The sequence below is a fragment of the Mustelus asterias genome, unplaced genomic scaffold (assembly GCF_964213995.1).
Source record: "Mustelus asterias unplaced genomic scaffold, sMusAst1.hap1.1 HAP1_SCAFFOLD_1363, whole genome shotgun sequence".
Lineage (NCBI taxonomy): Eukaryota > Metazoa > Chordata > Chondrichthyes > Carcharhiniformes > Triakidae > Mustelus > Mustelus asterias.
The window spans coordinates 72959-91527 of NW_027591308.1; positions in this window are offsets into that span (position 1 = coordinate 72959).

Here is an 18569-nt window from a genome sequence, read left to right on the forward strand (position 1 = left end):
CTACCTGACCATCATACATCCTGAAATGTTGATCTTCCTATCCTGCCCCTCTCTCAATCATGTCGCGGTGACATCAGTGACATCACACCCCCATGGTTCAATATGTGCCTCAATTCATCTACTCTGTTCGTGTTCGTCAGATTCCTTGAAATAAAATAAATACAATCCAATCTTGCCAAACTCCCTTCTGCCATAACGGGCCTAGAACCTCGATACCTTCTTGACGCACTCGCTTCTTCCTCTAATTTAGTGGTTGCATTCCCCCCTGCTGAACCTTCTCTTGCGATTCCACTCCCCTACCAAGTTAATTCAAACTCTCCCCAACAGCATGAGCCAGTGCACGAGCAAACCTCCCTGCAAAGACATCGGTCCCATTTCGTTTCAGCTCCTTCAGCCTTGTTTAGGTTGCACCGTCCCCAGAAGAGGTCTCAATGTCCCAGACATCTAAAATCCTCCCTTCTGCACCAACTCTATAGCCATGTGTTGGACAAAACCTTTTATTTCTAAACTCACTAGCATGTGGCACCGGAATTAATCCTGGAATTGCTACCGTAGATCCAAAAATTGTGCTTGCTGGACCTCACCACTTTTTCTACTGTTATCGCTGCTACCTTTATGTGCCATGATATCTGATTATTTGGCCTCCAGCTTCAGAATACCCTGCAGCCCTCAAGTGACAACGCTACCTCTGGCATCTGGGAGGAAACATACCATCCGGAAGCCTCTGATGTAGCGGCAATGCAGCTTGTTTTCCATCCTTACAATTGAATTCACTACAGCTATAGAACTGTCCTTCTTCTTCCTCTCGCATGTTGTGGAGAAGACGCATCCTTGGTGCCATGACATTGGCTGCCACCGATTGCCCCTACGCAGCCATTTCCCCAAACGGATCCAAAACGTTGTATCTGTTAGAAAGGGGGCTAGCTTTAGGGGACTTCGGCGCTACTTGCTTTCCTTTAGTCTGCCTATTGGGCACGCATGTCTTTCATGTGTGTTCAATCTTCACCTGCGCTGTGCACACTTCATTGAACGTGTTATCCATGACTTGTTCATCATAAAGGATACTCCGCTGTGAATCCACCCTCAGCTCCATATGCGAAATTTGGTTAGCCATTTAGATGAGCTTCCTGCCAAAACAATTGTGGAAAGTTTGTTTTGTAGTCAAGACAAATAATTCTGAAAGCAATTGGTGCAAAATCATGCATTGGATTGCCTGTTAAAAGTGGAGTGGAAGCTTTGTTCAAAACTGTCATTTGGATAACCTTGTCTGGATATCGAAAAGCAAAGAGCTCAGGGAAGACATTATGATGAGAAAATATTTTGAAGCGGGTTTTTTGGGCAGAAGCTTGAAAGTTCTCATGTGACATTCAATTGTGGGTATTCAGAGGAGAAAAACTCAAGCTTTAACTTGCTCCCAGAGCGGAGAGTGTGTATTTGACAATAGTAGATCTCTGTAATTCGAAGGGACTTTGTGGTCGTGAGAAAATTGTAGCTTCAGATGAACAGTGCAAACCGTCTGACTCATGAAATCTGTGTGCATTCATAAACTAAGGGGGGAATACATTAATATTCTCCATCAATTCAACTTCTCACGATTAATATAGTTTCCTTGTTAAAAATAATTCTTTGTACTGTGATAATGGTCCTCCACGTTTTATGGACAAAAAGGGTAAAACTTACGATATTTTGATCAATGGTTCCTTTCTGGGATCTGGCCATCCAGTTTTGCTGTCAACTCGGATCATAACAAATCAAACAAAACAAACATTTTACATTTCTTTCAGTTGCAAAAAATTGCACGTGACATAAACTTGTTGCCATCAAAACTGCTCAGAAATCTTCACCTCGTTCTCCTCTCTGCGATGAGAATCTTTTTCTGGATTCACATGCCTTTTCATCTACCGTTTAAAGTTCCCCAACTCACCCCGACAGCTTTCTTTTGAAAAACTGCCTCAGTTTCATTATTTCAGGACCCTGCCTCAGTGCCTAATGATCATAGCTGATTGAACTGAGGGTGGCGTGGTAAAAGCTCTGTGAAATATTGCAAACTTGATGAAGATTCAGACATTAAGTACAGACCACAATTTGCTTCGACCACCAAATTGCTTCAATATCCTGCCCAGGACACCGAACACACGTAGAATAGTATCGTAAAGAGAACATATTTCTTTTAATCCCCCAGGGCATGCATTCTCTGTGAGAAAAGATGTGCGTGAGACAGCAGTCCCAAATCGGCTGTAACCCATTGTTTTAATGCTTACTTATATCGAATGATAAATTTGCTGATGACACCAAGATTGGTGGAGTAGTGGATGAGGTGGAGGGGTGTTGTAGGCTGCAAAGAGACATAGATAGGATGCAAAGCTGGGCTGAAAAATGGCAAATGGAGTTTAACCCTGATAAATGTGAGGTGATTCATTTTGGTAGGACTAATTTAAATGTGGATTACAGGGTCAAAGGTAGGGTTCTGAAGACTGTGGAGGAACAGAGAGATCTTGGGGTCCATATCCACAGATCTCTAAAGGTTGCCACTCAAGTGGATAGAGCTGTGAAGAAGGCATATAGTGTGTTAGCTTTTATTAACAGGGGGTTGGAGTTTAAGAGCCGTGGGGTTATGCTGCAACTGTACAGGACCTTGGTGAGACCGCATTTGGAATATTGCGTGCAGTTCTGGTCACCTCACTATAAGAAGGATGTGGAAGCGCTGGAGAGAGTGCAGAGGAGATTTACCAGGATGCTGCCTGGTTTGGAGTGTCGGTCTTATGAGGAAAGGTTGAGGGAGCTGGGGCTGTTCTCTCTGGAGCGGAGGAGATTGAGGGGAGACTTAATAGAGGTTTATAAAATGATGAAGGGGATAGATCGAGTGAACGTTCAAAGACTATTTCCTCGGGTGGATGGAGCTATTACGAGGGGGCATAACTATAGGGTTCATGGTGGGAGATATAGGAAGGATATCAGAGGTAGGTTCTTCACGCAGAGAGTGGTTGGGGTGTGGAATGGACTGCCTGCAGTGATAGTGGAGTCAGACACTTTAGGAACATTTAAGCGGTTATTGGATAGGCACATGGAGCACACCAGGATGGTAGGGAGTGGGATAGCTTGATGTTGGTTTCAGATGAAGGTCGGCACAACATCGTGGGCCGAAGGGCCTGTTCTGTGCTGTACTGTTCTATAACTCATCAACCCCTGCCCACTCCCTCCAAGCCTTCCCTCTGTGAGGAAGTGACATTGCACCATCTTGGCATTAGCCAAGGGCATCTAACCAAACAAGTTACGATCGTTATCGTCGGCTTCATCTCAGCTACATTAAGATATATATCAATGAGTATATTATTTGAAGGATAAATCACGTTTTGGTAGTATTGTGCGAATGCTACCAAATGCCAATCACTGTGGCAGAGTGGATAGCACTGCTGCCTCACAGCACCAGGCACTATATTCGATTACGGGCTGGGTCACTGTCTGCGTGGAGTTTCCACATTCTACTCGTGGCAGCGTAGGATTCCTTCAAAGCTCCGGTTTCCTCCCACAGTCCAACGATGTTCTGATTACGTTGATTGGCCATGCTAAATTGACACTTAGTGTCAGGGGCATTGGCAGGGTAAATAGGAGGGATTACAGGGTTAGGGCTTGAGTGGGATTGTTGTTGGTGCACTCTTGATGGACCGAATGGCTTTGTCCTTCGCTGTGTGATTCTATGTTCAAACGGCGCAAAATATTTTCACAGTGTCCGAGAATCATAGAGAGTACACTAGCCCAATTCGTTCATCCGAGTTTGGACGTGCTTGTGGCGTTTCCTCGTCGCAAGAGGTGAGGAGAATCGGGTTGGGGGGAAGCTAATTATTCTTATCAGCACAAAGCTCTTTCGTCAGACCGCAGTCGGGAGAGCGAGAATTCGGCTGAGTGCAAATCATCATTCAGTTGAGGAATTAGAGACCAATAAGAGGATGTAAAGCATACTTTGTGCTGTGGAAAACCAGTCAAGGAGAGTATGCTGACCACTCTCTTGCGACAATAGGTGTTGAGTGTGGTTTGTCTCAACTTGAAGTAAATATACAATAGCTCAGATTGTTCTCCACACAACCAATAACGTAATACACTATGACGACAAAGAAAAGATGAGGGGGCTTCATAAGCATGGAAAAGCATGATAGATAAACTATCACTTCTTACACCGTTCAATTAGCAAGGGGCACCTTGTGTTTGAAAGGACGGCAGAAAGCTGGGTTTGTACAGCGGATCAATCATGGCACAATGGTATTGAAGGATTGGTAACTCTCCTCTGTTAAATGAACAAGCACAATCCGATGAGGGGTGTATTTCCAACAACACACAACAAGTTTGACATCAACAGGAAAAGTAATCCATCTATATACATCAGCATTCAGTGCCTCCACCTTGTATTCACAGTGGCAGCAGGGTGCAGCATCTGCAATTTCCATTGCAGCAACTTAAAAGTCACCATGGACAGCACCATTCAATTTTGTGCCTTCTATATTTTTGAAGGACAAGAGTAACAGATGCATGGGACCTTCATCGCCTGCAGGTTACTGTCGACATCACAGAGCATCCTGTATCAGAACAATATTGCTCTTAATCTATTGTTGCTGCGTGAACATCCTGTAATTTATTATGCTTTATATCCTCTTATTGGTCTCTAATTCCTCAACTGTGTGTGAAACTATAACACATGGTCTGCAAACATTCAAGGAAATGGCTCACTGCCACAATCAAAAATGGCAATTCGGCATAGACAATAAATTCTGTCCTGAGCGAAACCCACATCACGTAAAATAATGTAAATTTCGGCACATACCTTGTTCAAAAATGATTATCTTGCACTACGTGGAGCCCTCGATGTCTCTTTAAAAATAGCAAGTTGTGTCTGGGGAGAATCATCAATTTCGAAATTTAAAAGTGCACAGAGTCGTTTCCCCATCAGAAATCCATGTTGGACCCCCTTCCCAAATTATTAGGTTTGCACATGGTATTGACTTTCTGCTTTGCAGCAGACCAGATATCTGTTCTCCTGGATGCCCCCTGTAATCCATGTTCTGAAAGCTTTTGTCGGTGTATTATGTGACACTTGTTAGAAGGCATTTTGCAAATGTTGATAAAATGCACCTATATTACCATTTACTTTAACGCATGTAAAGGCTACAAAATATCAATGAACTCGCTCAAAAAGCACTTTCCATTTCGATACTCGCGTTGTTTATTAAAAACAACATATCTGTGTTTTCTATCTTGCCACATTTTCTCATTGATGAATGATTTCGCTAGTTTCTCCCCTGAGAATGATAAACTGATCCATCGACACTGACTATCTTGCATGTGCTGTGTTTTTACATAGAGACATAACGTGTGCAAACAATATCTTCTCCGCACTACACTTGTTCATGCCGAATTATTAAATATATGCAGCACTGCCTCTTCTATCGCTTTGCTCGATGAGTATAAAATACACAGATGAAACTCGCCTGGATCAGATCTCTGATCACTTCAAGTTTCATTTCTATACTTATTGCATCTGTGCTTTAAGTTATTTTACTTGATATTTTCCTTCCACCTTTTCATGTCATGTCAACCTGGTTTGTTCCAATGACAAATACTCACACCACATACATGTTTCGTATTCCTGCAGTTCTGCTGTTGCTTCTTGTGTTTTTATCTGACCAAAGTCTTACAGAAAATCCCCATCAGTAACTTCGGTGTTACAATATACTTCTTGTTCATTTCAATACTCTATTTCTTCGTAATCCTCTTCATCCTGACTTGAATACTTGTCCTCGCTTCTCATTATCACCTCGGTTGTGCATAAATGTGTTAAGTTGAGTTCATTAGGAGCACTTTGTGCATTTAAGTCATGTATGCATGTGCAGCAGACGATCATTTACAGTCAGTCATATAACTGACTGGTGCCATTAATGACCTTGTGCTTTGAACAGCAACTATATCGTTCAAGAACGAATGCACGACATGCCGTTAGATAGCTGGAAGTCTGCAGTTAATTTAAATAATCGATTGCCAGGGCAACAATGACAATGAACTAAATGAATCACGTAACATCCGGAGACAATGGAAATGAATTAAATGCATTCAATACCAAAAGTCATGCAGTATGGTGCAGAAATGGAGAGCTGCATATCTACGTATGCTGACACCACTCTTAGACGAATAAAGGTGATTTAATTAACATCAAAAATACATGCCTATGGAAGGAGGAATTATTATTTGCTTGCCACATGTTTCAAAAATATCTAGTCTTATAGAGAATAAAATGAATGCTCTATTAATGATCAGCAACTAGTTTCTTTCTGGGGGAAGATTGAGAAATTACAATTGTAAGTAAAACAAGAAAACCTATCGAGTGATAGATCGCAAAATTGAAAGCATAAAAACGAACGTGACAAAAAAACTAGTAAATCAGACAGACCAGGGATAGAATCTATTAAATGTAGTGAAGCGCACATCGTGTCACATGAAGTCAATAAATTTGAAAGAATTCGTAGGAAGCACAGAAAAGATATTTTCCATGAAAATCAGGCATCAATTGTTTCTGATTGACAATATATCGTAACAATAAATATGGACATCTGACGTTGGGATGCAATCGAAGATCAACATTGAGACGATAAAAATACATAATCATGCCACATTATGAGTTACTTCGCAATGGAACTGAAATTGACGTTTTCATTCTTTATATTACAGAACATTGCACCTGCTCATGGAAGACAGAAGAAAATACAGCACATAGTTAAGCGGATAGATTGACTGGCATCTGAAGGATTATAATACAAATCGCATATGTTCTCCTGGCAGAAGGGAAGGTGGTATAGTGTCCATTTTATAAAATCTAATTGGACTAGCTGAGGTAAAAATCTGCAAGTTTTTCCTAATAGGGGAGCTGGAGGACCTCAAAGTGGGAAATTCAGAAGTCATCTGGTGAAATCAATATTTAATTGAGCTCTCTATCCATTAGGGATAAGACCTGGCGACAGAGAGGATCTCTTTAAAATTGATGCTGATCATTCAAATTAAATATTATCTTTAAACCACAGACTTTTGGGAAACTGTGTGTGCGATTGGACACATGAAATGTGATACATGCAGCTTAGCTTGGGATGGGGGGGGGGGGCGGGGGTGTTGGCATTTGACTTTGGCCCAATGGTTCCAACATTCTCCACCACTGGAGTGTCCCTTGCCTAATTTATCAGCCTCTTTCTGAATGCTTGGTTATCGGACAGGAGTCTAATGATACTCTGAAGATGCAATAAGACAAAGTGCCGGAGTGTACAGTCAATGGTGTATATAGTATTATCCTGGTATAATTTTCATTTTTGGTAAAGTTCTGTTAATTGTTCTGCACCTTCACACAGAGAACTGTTCCGAAATTCAACATGATTATGCACACGTTTTCACAGAGTGAGTGTTTCAGGTCTGGAATGCACCTAATGTTCAAACTGTTACTAAGAAGGATCTAAGTGGAATTAATAAATATTTAAATGTGTCATTCACTGTCAGGACAGAGGTCAGGCTCTAAGCCCCTCACATGAATGAAAAATGTTCAGGCAAAACGAGACTGATAGGAAAGCACCAGACCAAAGTGATCACGAACAATTGAACTTGAAAATAACTGAGAATAGACAACGATATGGAATGGGCACGGCATTGTTAGACATTCATAAATTCACAGAGTTGGTCAGGATTACAGAGTGAATGAACATGTACATGGGAAGTGCGGGGAGAGAATAGAGCCAACATTGCGAGTCCAGATGACCCTTCATCAGAGCTGAGAACAAAGAGTATCAGCAGGCAGTAAAGAGAACAATTGTTATGATGGTCTTCATTGCGAGAGGATTTCACAATAGGAATTGGGGTGTTTTACTGGAATCTTACATGGCGATGGTGAGGCAATAGCTGGAATATTATGTGCAATTTTGGTGTCCTTATCAGACGAAGGATATCCTTGTTAGAGAAGAGGAGTTTCACCAGGCTGATTCCTGGGATGGCAGGTTTGCCACATGACGAGAGATTAAATCAGTTAGGATTGACTTCATTGAACTCATTGAAGTTGAGACAAGACACAAATCAGATCAGGTGGACGAGAATGTTAAAATCATGTTTCATTTTAGTCTTTTCATCTCTTACATAATTTAACAATTAAAACCAGTGGATATTTCACCCCGTTCTTTAACTCCTCCCTGAATTTGCTCTGGGGCCCTGCGTAAATGAAAGGGTTGATGCAGCAACTCAAAAGCTGAAGCATATATCCGTATTCCTCCAGAAGAAATGTAGACTGGCTGACATCAGAACCTGAGAAATAAGTCACGTTCGCTATTCGGACGTAAAGGATGGTTATAAAGAATATTAAATATGAGATGATGAAACTGCCTGAAATGGCAAAGAGTAAAACAATTGATTTTCGCCTGTTTTCCAGCTCTGGATCACTCTGGTTCTCTCCATTGTTCCCGGTCCGTAGTCTCTTACGAGCCCGACTGGCCGCTATAATGTGTTTGACAGTCAAAGCATTGAGCAGGAGAATTAGAATGAATGGGAGCCAAGGGGTTAAAATACTCTGAATCCAGTCAAATGCAACCCATTCAGGCGCGGTATAAAATATTGATTTTACGCCACAGAACCAGGGTACATTGTTAATTACGTCCAAAGGTTCATATACAAAATATAAGAAAGAATTTTTGACACAAATCAGTATGGACACGATTGTTATGACCCGTGCAGCTGTCTTCACGGTGCAGTATTTGATTTTCAGCTTCTGGCAACAAATGGCTACAAATCGATCAAAGGTGAAAGCCACCGTTAACCAGGCGGAACTGTCTATTCCAGCATAATTTAGGGCACAACGAAAGCTGCACACTGGCGTGATGGAAAGAAAACTGAATGGGAAATAGATACCAGCAATCCTGTTCAATATCACCATGCTGACAAGGAGCAGTAGATCTGTCGCCGCCATAGAAACAAGATAGCAAGTGATGCATCTGGAGAGACCACATCTTCCTCTTGACAAGATCGCAATCACTACTAGGTTAGCTGCAACAAAGAAAGACATAGAGATTGAGAAAGACTAAACAGAAATGCTGAATGCAAAAAGCGAAATAGTGCGGCTGCTGGAATCTGAAACGAAAACAGGACTGACAGCATCTGCGGGGAGAGAAGAGAGTCAACGTTTCGACTCCAGATGACACTTCATCAGAGCTAAGAACAAAGAGTATCAGCAGGCAGTAAAGAGAACAAATGGTATGATGGTCTTCATTGCGAGAGGATTCCAACATAGGGATTGGGGTGTTTTCCTGAAATTTTACATGGCGATGGTGAGGCAACAGCTGGAATACTATGTGCAGTCTCGGTGCCCTTATCAGAAGAAGGATATCCTTGTTATGGAAGAGGAGTTTCACCAGGCTGATTCCTGGGATGGCAGGTTTGATGAGAGATTAAATCAGTTAGGATTGACTTCATTTAAGTTGAGACGAGAGGAAGGGGATCCCATGGAGACTTACAAATTTCAAACAGAATTAGGCAGGGTAGATTCAGATAGAATGTTCTCCATGGTGGGGGAGTCCAGAACTAAGGGTCATAGTGTGAGGTTAAGGACTGAGGTGAGGAGAAATTTCTTCACCAGGAGAATGGTGAATGTGTTGAATTCACTACAATAGTAAGCAGTTGAGGCCAAAACATCGTGCGAGTTCAGGAAGAAATTATGTATTGCTCTTGGGGCTAAAGGGATCTGGGGATACGGCAAGAAGGTGGGATCACGATGCCGATTCTGATGATCAGCCATAATCAAAATGAATGGTGGAGCAGTTTCGCCGGGCAAATTGGCCTACTCCTGCTTCTACTTTCTATGTTACGTTTCTATATTTCTATGTTGTAGAAACAACTTGATGATGCAGACATCTGATATTGTGTAATGTGGCAGGACTGATTCGTAGCATCATAGTAAATGTTTCTCCAGCGGTAGCCATGTGATTGAACTACTCAGAAAATAAATCAACCTAGATGAAGCCGATAACATTGTTATCAGGGAAAAACTGGATAATTTGTGTTGGATAATTAGATTAAAGCATAGTGCCAGAAATAACAGTTGGGAACAATCAAGAAACAATCAAAAAAATCAACAAGAATGAATGCCATTGAAAATGAAAAGCTCAGCGAGAAATATTCACCCGAATCTTGCTATTTCACTAAAGGAATACATTATGTCACAAGAAGAGGCTTCAAATGTTGTAAATAAATGTAGAAAGGTTGAGGATTGGTCGCGTTTAATAAATCAGCAATGTAACAATGTAAAATTGGTCTTTCTTGTAAGGATTGTGCAGCAGCTGGATTAAAGATGTCTTTCTACAGTTGCGCAAAATTTGGCGTGACCATAACTGCATCTTTCCATTATGTCCCCAATTTAAGGACGGAAATACTTGAATTTGTGGCAGAACAGTTAAGGGTCACTATGCGTGTTCCTTTTATGAGAGTATCGTCCATGATGAGTAGCTGACTACATTTTGTCGATATTTTCCGGAGTTTAGATGAATAAGGTTTGATCTCATTGAAACATCCAGTGTTCTGAAGGACAATGACAGGAAGTAAACTGACAGGCGTTTGCAATGGCTGGAGAATCTAAAGTATGGGGGCACAGATTACGATTAACAGGACGATCATTTACCTCTGCAGTGACAATAAATGTTTTCATTAAGGAGCAGTAAAGCATTGCAATATTCTAATGTAGACTACAATGCCAGCAACGTCATTTCAATAAATAAATTCATGATATTCTTTTGGCATGATTTAGTGTTTCAATAATCAGTACACAATCAATAATTTATGGAAAATGCTGTCACCGTAACTGTCTAACGCATTTTCATATTGGGAGAACAGTGTGACAGTTAACTCACATGACAAGGGTAAGCTTCCGATAATTCACACAGGGCAGTAACAACACAGTAAGTTAAAATTACCCCGTTTTCACAGTGCGACTATTTGTCAGCAGATTGTTTTCAAATCACAATGCATGTACTTTCACACCGAAATCATAGTTTGGTTATTCCCCTGGAGCTTGGATGTGAGTAACATATTGACATTTCATGTAAACTGGAATGATAATGTGACGATTACATGACAGTAACATTGACACTAACATAATATAACTGCATGAACCTTGATGACAATGTACTATTCTCGCCAAGGTAATTGTTCCAATAGAGAGAATAGAGGGGCGGCACGGTAGCACAGTGGTTAGCACTGCTGCTTCACAGCTCCAGGGTCCCGGGTTCGATTCCCGGCTCGGGTCACTGTCTGTGTGGAGTTTGCACATTCTCCTCGTGTCTGCGTGGGTTTCCTCCGTGTGCTCCTGTTTCCTCCCACAGTCCAAAGGTGTGCGGGTTCGGTTGATTGGCCAGGTTAAAAAAATTGCCCCTTAGAGTCCTGGGATGCGTAGGTTAGAGGAATTAGCGGGTAAAATATGTGGGGGTAGGGCCTGGGTGGGATTGTGGTCGGTGCAGACTCGATGGGCCGAATGGCCTCCTTCTGCACTGTAGGGTTTCTATGATTCTATGAATAAATAAGTAGTCTGGCTGTATACACTGCCTGTCATCCTTATGGTAATTCACTCACAATACCGCTAAGACACTGGAAAAAAAAGTCACACTGTGATAACACGGTTACAGTTCAAACATTCTTGCAGTGTATCTAACACAATATAACTACAATTACACCATGCAAACAGTCTGATAACGCACACAAAATAGCAGTTCAATGACAGAACAGAACCAGACATCCACCTTAAAAAAACGGCAGAGGAAGGTATGAAAATATAATGAAAGAGATACATCGTATAGAAGAGCAGTGACCCAGGCTAATCAATACATTCCCCCAGAATAACGCCAGGCTAAAATACTTAACCTGGAACCCCGATAGCGGCAAGGACGGGATAGTAAACGGCAAACAGCAATCCTTGTGGTATTCCGTGCATTTCTAACAGAACCTCGCAAAGCTTTGTTTATTCCAGTCACTCGTTGTCAGATTTATATGTGATGTCAGCCTCCGGGGGCATCATTAATTGGTTTGGATTTTTAAAACTTTATTGGACTAAATTTAATCAGGGGTTTAGTGCAGCTGCCGTCAGACTTGTATTTGATGCTCAGATGGAAGGGAAGATCGATTCCATGGAAGTAGCGGACCTGTTTCTATTTGAAAGTTTCAAAGTCCATTGTAGAATCGCGTTGACATCTCTAAAAATGTAATGAAAATTAAAGTAGACGATTGAGTCATGAAAATGAGAATGAAGCCTGCCGGATCCTCGTGTCTGAAACCTTAGCATTTGAGGCAATGCAGTGCCGTAGGGGTTATATTGATGAACTACTAATTCTGAGGATATCCTCCTCGATAGATGTGTTCTACTACCACTGGAAAGTGGTGAAATTTTAATTCAGTTAATGGAATTTTGAAGTGAAAGCTATATTCAGTTATGGCTGGCCATAAAACTATCATCTATTGTTGCAACATCCTACCTGGTGCACTGGACATTTCACTTTAGTGAAGGAAATAAGCCATCCAGAGCTAGTCTGGCCTACTTGTCACTGCAGACCGACAACATTAAATCTCCTATAGAATGCCTCAGTAAACTTAAAAATCGAGGGAAATTATGAATGGATAGCAAACTTGACAGCGAAATCGGCATCCAAAACAACATTGCAACGAAAATATACTTCAGTGCAAAATATAACTGATCAGTTATCTACTTCTGAAAGGAACAGGCGGCCAAGATCTTGTTCCTAATGATAACTCATCCTGTGTGATCAAGCCTCACATGCAACTTTGTTCACTACCTGCCTGAGACCCTAAACAAACTTCACCACAACTGTCCATCTCTTTGATCGGGACAGGTCCAGTTCATTATTCTTACCTTCGATTTTAAAACACCAGATCATAATCATTTATTTGAATGTAAATATTCAAAGGTCATGACAGATCTATTCAATGCGCACAGCCCTAATTCATTGTGAAAACGTCCATATCTTACATTTCAAGCAGGTCGGCAATGCTGCATTCATGTGAAAGATCCTGTTCGCGATGTTTAAAATCATGGGATTAGCATTGATGCATTCGGTGTTTACAGATTCTAATCTGTTCAGTTACATTCAAAGAATGGTCCATTCAAATAGAGTCTCATACAATCTGGAGATGGTCTATTTTAGTCCTCTTTAAAACAGTCTGTGCATGCCCATGTATGTGCGGAAAATGTCTTATTCAGCATGGCTGCGTCTGGTACTTACTGATTCAGTGCAATGTACTTATATCCGGGGAGACAGGCACCACTGAGCGTGTTGAAATTTATTTTGGACTGGCGCAGGTGGCCTTGCAATGAAACATTCCTTTCAGAATGTACATTCATTGGAGAAAGGTAAATGCCAGTTACATTCAATACACGTGTCAAGAGTGTGCAACATTTCGGTATGTGTGGTGAAGCCTTTTTGTAGTCTGCATAAGCCCAGTTTTTTAGTGTGTACTTTATTCCACGTCTTGTGCTTCACCTTTCGTTTCAGTTACATTTACATTTGAATGCTCATTTTTATATTATTATATAATATTAATACTATCTTATAATATAATATTAATGTGAGAAAATATTATTCCATACAACACTATACAAAGTACATTATGAAAAGTGACTGCAAACAGATCTCAAAATTTTACAATTAGTTTCAGAATTTAGAAATGTACAGCTTTTTTAATTTATTGTGGGACATGGATGTTACTGGCTGGCCAGCATTTATTGCCCATCCCAACTTGCCCGAGGGCAGTTGAGAGTCAACCACATGGCTGTGGCTCTGGAGTCACATGTAGGCCAGACAGGGTAAAGACTGCAGATTTCCTTCCTGAAAGGACATCAGTGAATCAGATCGTAGATTGTTTGGTCCAATTGTTTTTTAAATGAATCCTTTCTTCCGCCAAAACATTTCCATTCGATGGATACAATGAAGGCATTTAAGAAGGCCTCTAATAGTTTTGATGATATTAGGTTGGAACACTGTTTGTCCATCCGTGTATGCTGAGTCCGAATTCTGTCTTCCACCGTCTTCCGTCTGGAAACAGATACAAAAGTCTGAGGTCATGCACCAACCAACCCAAGCACAGTTCCTTCCCTGCTGCCATCAGACGTTTTTATGGATCTACCTTATATTAAGCTGACGTTTCTCTAAATCCTAGCTGTGACCATATCATTACATTCAGCAACCTCTCCTTTCCTTCTCTGTGTACGGTATTCACTGACTGTATAGCGCCCAAGAAATAAAATAACTCGAAAATATATGGAAACAACAATAAACTACTCAAATGAAATCAAAATAGTATATTCAGTTCTGTGCCATGACATTCTGCTTGGACTGATCCTGTTCCTCCTGGTTTTATGAAGCTTGGAAACACCCATTTTAGCATTGTTACTCTTGTTGTTAAAATGGTTAGGGCACCGCAGTTTTATTGACTATGTACATGCCAAGTACAGCACGGCATTGAGTTTGCGGAGGGACAACCGACACAATTACATATAGCGTGGATTGGCCTGGCCGTAACTGCTTTGTCCTGGAAAACTCCAAACATGCACGACTGAATTTATTGTGGAGCAGATCTGATCAGGATCTTCTGTATTGTTTTGGGTGTGCAATCACTTGAGAGCAATGTGATTCCTGGACTAGAGGAGTGTGGATTAAAATTCGAGGCAGAACGCAGAGACCCCAATTAAGACTGTCTTTTCCGTGCAGATATCGAGAGTGCTGCGCTGTTGGATTTCTTTTTCTTCTGGAAGGCACCGTAAAAAGAGTCACTGAATGAAAACTCATTGTGTCGCCCTTGTGAAGAATGGCTTCACATCTATTTTACTGTATTGTCTAATATTCACTCTTCCATCAACGCCAAATGCATATTCACTCCTCAAGGCAATTTGTTGGGTTTGTTAAACGGAAATTGGCGGCATATTAGCAATACATCAAAAATGCGTGTCTGGTTGTAAAACATTTGGTTCGCCCTAATGTCAAGAAATTCGCCGTGTCATACCTTAGTTTTTGCCCTAAATTCTGTCCCGTTCATCAAAATCCCGTGGCTGCATAAATAAACAGTGATCAGCTGATCCTCTCATAATTGGAGCAAAATGTTTTGGTTGATAATTGTATGTGACAGTGCAACATGTGCTTACAGAGATTGCTAACCTGCACAAAAATAAACACTTAACATCATCATATTCTGGCGATAGGACAGCCTGTTTCAAGGTCGAAATATTAAATATTAAATTTCAAGGTTGAATATTTATAAATTTCATTTAAAATGTATTCAGGAACGAATGAACCAGCAATAACCATTTATGTCTGGATTTTTCTTTGCCTACCTCTCTTGGTATGTCACGGTATTGCAGCCAATGTGTCTCACGCAATTAACATTATGTTGGTCAGTGTGAATCAGGAACAGAACTATACTATTTTGCCTCATACATACAAGTGATTCTCTGCAATATGGCTCCACTTGGGTATCAGCGGATGGCCCTGTTTCGCTCCCTGCAGAAATTGTAACGTCCGAAGGCAGGTTTTTTATCAGAACAGTATACAAATTGATCCTTCGGAAAATTTGATGAGGATTCTGCGGAGGAATCAGAAGATGAGATGGGGACCCAGATCAGTAAGCATCAGAATTAGGGATCCAATAGGCATTGGGTGTAACTTCCGGTCCGAATTGCCGGAGTACGTTTCGCAAACGCCGGACATGCGCGTGGGACATCACAGAAGTGCGCTGAAAGAGCGATCGCCAATTTTAAACCAGAACAGAAAACGCAGGAAAATCTCAGCAGGTCTGGCAGCATCTGTGAGGAGGGAAAAGAGAGCTCATGTTTCGATTCCAGATGACCCTTTCACAAAGCTTTGAAAAACGGTCATCTAGACTCGGAACGTCAGCTCTTTTCTCTCCTTACAGATGTTGCCAGACCTGCTGAGATTTTCCAGCATTTTCTTTTTTGGTTTCAGATTCCAGCATCCGCAGTTATTTGCTTCTAGCCAATTTTAAACCTCCTGTCGAGGATCTAAAATCTGCCGGTCCTGAAGCGCTAAGTTGCAATTGTGCCAAAACCTCCGGCATTTGTGCTGTCGTTAGGTGAGTTTTTGCCCTTAGTTATTGCACTTTTAATGTTTGGTCCAGCTGCAGCGCATAGAGGCAGTAGCCATTCTTGTTTTTAAAAATTGTTTAACAAAGAAGTCAAGCACAGAACGTGAAATAAATGATTTTTAAAATATTTTTCAACTTTGTCATGATAACCAATTGCACTGACATATTTGTTTACATATAACAAAGCTAATGTCAGTGTCTGGAATATATTTCAGCATTTGGATTTTGCAATATATTTTAAGCAGTTTTTAACCCTATTTTAAGACTTGATATTCTGTTGAGTTCAGAAGAATGGAAAACGATCTCAGTGAAGCCTACATAATGCTGAATGGGTTAATAGGATGGACGCAGTGAGACTGTTTCTTCTGGTCTGGGAAATGACCCACGTTTCACGGTCACAGGATAAGGGCTGAGTTGAGGATAAATTACGAAACTCAAAATGATTGTGAATTTTTGGTATTCTGTAGTCTCGAGGATTCTAGATTCTCCACCATTGGACACATTTCAGTCTAGGATGGACAGAATCCTGGCCTGTCCGAGAATTAGGATCGTGGACTGGAAAAGGAACCTGTAACCCAAGATCTGCCACTAGTGAAAGTTTCCAGGTCAATCGTTACGTTCAATAGTATATTTGAAACCTCGATGTCAGCAAATATCAAATGTTGAAAAAAATATTCATTAAATTTGATTGTTTGCAACACCGGACGACAGCAGAGCAGGGAAAATTTATCAGATCGTTATTGTTGTTATGGAAGTACATCGAACTGTGACAATGAATACTGATGAAGGGAGAATACAAATTCACAGCTGAAAGCACTAGCCATTTGCGCCACCGAGACTGAGACGACTGACCAATCAGATCACATCATAAATCAGAGTGTCAGGAAATTTTCTGATATTCCGATCGCATTTTCATTTCTACAAAACCTGATCCAGAGCTACAGCGCTTGTATTTCAAAACACGTCGCTTGACTATTTTGCCCCCACACTGTTGCTGTGGTTTACTCGTTGCCCCCTACTGCTAAGGTGGGAAAAGGGCAGTTGAATACAGCAAATACGGAAGAAACTTTTTCCACAAAGAAACGACCACCTGAATATTTCTAATAGGTTGGATGTTCGATCTAATTCACTTCCTTTTATATTTCAGTTGATTTAAAATGCCTGTTTATGAATCCATTTGTGTGGGAAAAAGCAGCAGGACTGGCAAAGTTGGGACGATATTTTCTTGTTGCTGAAGGATGCAAAACAGAACTATGTCGGGATATAAGTAGAATCAGGGACAGGTTCGTTAGCCCTCGCGAGTCGCAAACCTCCAGCATTTCGGTACCTTACTACATCGCTAAACACGTTTACTACAGAAGAGCGCACGTGGGTGGGATTAATTCCTTCAGCTGCCTGGGTACAATTCTCCATCTCAATGTTGTGCTCATTTGCGTTACTCATAACGAGTTACTGGTTTGAAAAATAATCGTATTGGATTCGGAACTTTAAATCTGTTTTTCGCTTCACATTTGCTGCTGGGCAGGCCTACTGAGGAAAAAAGACAAAGACAAGAACAGCACGGAAATAGGTCTTTCGGCCTCCAATCCCATGCTGATCATGACGTCCTAACTGAAAAAAAATAACTTCCGTCCTTACTCGGTCCTTCTCCCTCTATTCCCTCCCTATTCATGTACCAATCCTGATGCCTCCAAATGTTGCTAATGTGCCTGCTTCCATCAACTCCTCTGGCAGTGCGTTCAGGGCACCCTCCACTCCCAACAGAAACAAAAACCCTGCACAACCCCGTTCGAGCATTTTCTGTTTTCATTATAACATGAATTACTGGCTTTGTCAGACACATTAACACAAGAAATAGGAGCAGGAATAGGTCATGCAGCCCATCGAGCCAGCTCTGTTGCAGTCACTTTGCATCTTTTGCATGGTTGAAATTACGATGTGTAACTTGCAATCATTAATTGAAGTTAAAAAACAATCTCCACCGAGAATTCAACTCGCGACCCCTGTTTTACGAGGCCAATGTTCTGCCCACTGAATTATGGAGCCAATCGCTGGCTACAAGGCTGCAACAAGTGTATAATAATCAGTAGACAGATTTCATTTTCAGCTGCATGATATTTGAGAGAGATGGATATGTCCGAGCTGGAGTGCAGGGAGTTAAAAGATGTGACTTTAAATGGACACAATTTGATAGGTGCCAGTTCCTTGGAATGATCAGTGACTGCTGTGTGTCTGCCCTGTGATTCTTCTTCAGAGATTATTCTTGTTATATTTCAGAATCTTCCAGCTCTGATACGAATTCATCCAGCTGGAAGATTAACCTTGTTTCTCCCTCGTAGACGCTGTAGGTGTTGTTTCATTTAATGAATAATTAAATAAAAAGATATTCACTCCGTGCTGGGAATCAA